This window comes from Pestalotiopsis fici (assembly GCF_000516985.1).
Source record: "Pestalotiopsis fici W106-1 unplaced genomic scaffold PFICI_Scf_1, whole genome shotgun sequence".
NCBI classification, from domain to species: Eukaryota; Fungi; Ascomycota; class Sordariomycetes; order Amphisphaeriales; family Sporocadaceae; genus Pestalotiopsis; species Pestalotiopsis fici.
Genome location: NW_006917091.1, coordinates 3,385,364 through 3,390,022, shown reverse-complemented (window position 1 = coordinate 3,390,022; position 4,659 = coordinate 3,385,364).

The following is a 4,659-nucleotide window of genomic DNA, read 5'->3' as shown; positions in this document are numbered from 1 at the left end:
GTATATTATGCTGATTTAGTCGAGTTGTTTGTGATGCGACGATTTAATAATTAATTTATTTAATATATTATACGCATTATTATTATAACGAAAATTATATATATTATTATTTTATTATTATAATAGCTATTATTATAAAATTTTTATTTCCGAAGTTTATTAAAACTGGCATTTAGTCGGTACGCCTGCGATTTTATAATTATTGTACGGTTTGTTATAATTATACGTCGCCGTAAGGTTTTTGCGATTTTTATAATATTAATATACCGGTAAGCCTTATATTTTTAATAAAGTTTTTTAAATAAAAGCCTTTTTTTAAATTAGCGATTCGAGCGGCTTTACGTTTTATAAGCGCGTTATTTTAAAATAACTCGGCTTTGCCCGTTTTTGCAAAATATTAATTAATATTATTCGCTAGGAATTTAGGAAATTTATTCGAAGAGTTTGGATCGTAAACGTATCGGTAGCCGAATTAAAATGCTTAATATTAGCGTTAAATAAAAAGGAATTTATGATCGGTTCCTGTTTTGGCTATATTATTTCGTATTTATATTATAGCGGCGGCTTTTTTTTATTAACCTTGTTAATCGCTTTTTGTAAATTTTAAAGCAAAACGATTTTATTTTATAGCTTAGCAATATTATAACGGTGTAAATTTATAATTTTTTAATCGAGGAATTATTTATTATATTTATCGCATTTAGGGTATTTTGCGAAATATCGGCCGAGGTTTTTTTATTAAAGGCATTGGTATTCGTAACCTTCGATTTTGTAAAAAAGGTATTGCTTTAATAAGTAATTCCTTTCTTTTTTTTATATTGCGATTATGCTATTATAAAAAAGATATTAATGTTTTTTTTGCCGATTTAAGTGGTTTAATCCCCTTTTTTTTTTAAAAACCTTATATTTCGAACCGATAGTTTTTCGGATTAATAATATTTACGGCTAATACGTTATATTATTATATTTTATAAAAGGTATAAGCTTTTAAATTCGTAAATAAATAATAATATATGTTATACTAAATATTTTGATATTTAGCTATTATATAAATGCGAATACGCATAAAGCTTATAAAAATCGCTTAGTTTTTTTCGGGATAAAATCGGTATAGCGTATACGGCGTATGTATTTTTTCGGCGTAATATTGCAAAGCTTTAATAAAGCAAAGGTCGCGATACCGGGGATATTATATTAAGTGTATTTTAATTAATTAATTATATATATTTATTATGTTTTTCGGGGAATTATATACCCAAAAAATATAAAAATTAAGGCTTAGCTAATTAACGAATTTAAGCTTATATCCGATTTTAACGCATTTATACGGGTAGTTTTTTTTTTTATATTTCGTATATTTATACCGTAGAAAATCGGAGGTAAAAACCCGACCGTAATAAGGATATTAGGAATTTATATTTTTTAAGCCGTAGTTATTAATAAAATAATTCGAGAAATTATTTTAATAATAAAATGCTTAACCGTAGCTTATTTAAAAATACGGCTATAGCTTTCTATAGCCGAAATGCGTAAAATTTATATATTTAATAAATGTGCTAACGCGGCCGTACGATTAATTTTTATTATATTTATATAAGCATTTAAAATAATTATCCTAATAATATTTTAAATCGTTTAGGTTTTGCCGATATTCTTTTTTTATATAATTGGTTAAATTATTTGCCGTTATAAATTTTCGAGAATATTTTATTTTATTATAGGCAAACGGTCGTAAGCGGCTATAATTATCCTAATAATGCCTTAGCAGCTCCGCGACTAATTTATAAGTTATATTATAAAAATAATTACGGCACCGGAAATTAACGGCGGTATCGGGTTAAACCCAGGCTTAAATAAATAAAAAAATAAAAAAATTATATTTTTAATTTAGCGGTATTATAAAAAAATCCCTATAAAAGCCTTAAACGCTTTTTTTTAAATATTCGTCGATTTTTTATAATAAATATATTTAAAAAACGGCTTAAAAAACTTTAGCGAAACCTGCCTAAATATTAGGGTAATAATTATTTATATAATTATTTATTAATAAAGTATTTAAAGTAATTATATATTTTTTCGAAATTTAATCGTATAGGTTAAATTTAGGATAATTAATCTTAATATTTTAAAAGCCTATTTTTATTTCGACCCTGTATTCGTTTTTTTTATAAATTAAAGCTAAAAAGGGATAAAGCCTCTATAGTATTAAAAAAAATCCCGAAGCGGTCGATAACCGCCTTATATGCTATTTTATTAAAAACCTTATCTTTCGATAAATCTCTCCCTTTGCCTAAAAATTATTTTTTCATAATTTAAATGCTTTTATAAATTTAATAAATATAACTATAAAATAATTTAATTAAATTTAAACCAATTTTTTTTATACTAAATATATTCGCTTAATAATTATAAAAAATAAAAAATTTATAAAAACGTATATTTATTTATTAACGAATAATATCCTAATTCCAGCTTATAACGGTAATAATCTCGGCCGTTAACCGAATAAACGGAAAAAATACCTAATTTTTTTTATTACCGATAATATAATAAACTCGGAATTTTTCGGCTAATAACTTATAATTCGCAATAATCTCGAGCAGGTTTTTTTTAATAATAAAAATATTTATATTTTTATTAAATGCGTATTATATTTACCCCGTTAAAGCTTTTCGAGCTTATTTAAAAATTATTAAAAAACGTATAATTTAGCCTATCCGCAAAATCTATAATATTTTTGCTAAATCGGTGCTATTATAGCCAAAAAATTCACTTTATTTTTAGTATCGTCGCTTATAACTATTAAAATAGCTATATTTTCCGTAAAAAATAGCTATATTAATCGCTATATTTATTAGCTATTAAAAACGGGCCTTTTTAATATTTTAATTAACCGGAAAATCCTAAACGCGCATAATTTTTACGGCAAAAAAAAGGAATATAACGGATAAAGCCTATTTATTAAAATTTAAAAATATTTTAATTAATATAATATTAATAAAAATATAATAGCCGAGCTGGCCGGTCGCTAAAACGGCATAATAATATACCGCTTTTATTAAGGTTAATTCGGGTAATAAATTATAATATAGCGGCCGGCCCGTATAAATAAAAAATACGGGTATTTTTTTATTATTTTTATTTAATTATATATAAAACGAAAGCAAATAATAAACTAATTATTTTTTATATTATAGCTTATTAACGATAACGTTTTTATAATTATAAAGCTTTCGATTTTAATAGTAAATAGCACTTTTAACGTGTTATTAAATGCGTTTTTATAATTATATAATAGGAATTTTAAAAATGGGCTATTAACGCGGCGTAAAACGCGGTTGACGTATAATTCGTTTTTCCGTTAATTTGCTTAGATCTGGCTTAAAACCTTTTTTTTATATTTTATAGTAAAAAGATAAAATTTTTTTATTTTAATCGGATATAATTTTAATAGCCTTTTGCTTTATTTCTAGGTCGAATATTTTTTTAGCGTTATCGTTATTATTATTTTAAAAATTAAAATTAATAATAAGCCGGTATTAGGGAATAGGACCCTAAAAAGGACCTTTACCGATAAAATTAAAATTATTAGCGTTTTAGCTTTAAAAAAAATCGTTTTTAAAAATATCGTTATCGGTATAATTATCGTTATCGTTATCGATATTATTAAAGCTATTATCGATATAATTAAAATCGTTACCGGTACGCTTTTCGGAATAATCGTTTTTATTAAAAACGTTTATTATATCGATATTACTCGAATGGTCTAAATTAGCGGTAATAGCTATACTTTTGCTTTTACCTTTATATTTTCCTGGAGCGCCACCGAAAAACCGGGGTAGGCAGTTAAAAATTATATTATTTTAAATATTATAATCGCATAAAAAAAGCTCGGAATAAAGGATCTTACCGTGGTAAGCAAAATACGAAAATTCGATAATATATTTAAGCCTAATAACGATTATTTCTATTAATAAAAAAATTAGCTTATCGAAGGTCGAAGGTAAAATAATAATGCGTTTGCTAGCTTTAACAAATATTTATATAGGTAAAAAAATATTAAACGGCGGAAAAGCGTTATAATAATATTTAATCTGTTAATAAATAATTATTTACGAAAAAAATAAATTATATATACCTTTTTAATATTATTTAAATAATTACGGCTATTAATTAGTATATTATAACCCTTAATGCATTTATTCGTTTTTATCGCTAAATTATTTATAATAAAATGCGATAATATTTAGGAAGCTGGTAAAATTAAGCAATTATATATAATATATAATTTTTAAAATAATATAAAAACGAATAATTTAAATAATAAATAAATTTAAATAATATCGAAAAAAATAATAATAATAAATAAATATACGAGGATAAGCAGGAAAATAATAAAATTAGGGCTATTAAAATATAAAAAAAGAAATAAATTAAATTTAAAGCAAAGATTCTAAAAATTATTTTAGACTTTTATTTTTTTTAATTATACGCTTACGCATTAAATTATTTAATATAGCTATTAAAAAATAATTATTATCGCCGTCGTATAACGTCCCTAAAAATTATTAATACGAATATTTATAAATTATCGTCGCGTTATATCCTTTAATTTTCTTAATTTATAACGAAAAAACTTAATTTTTTTATTAAAGCAAA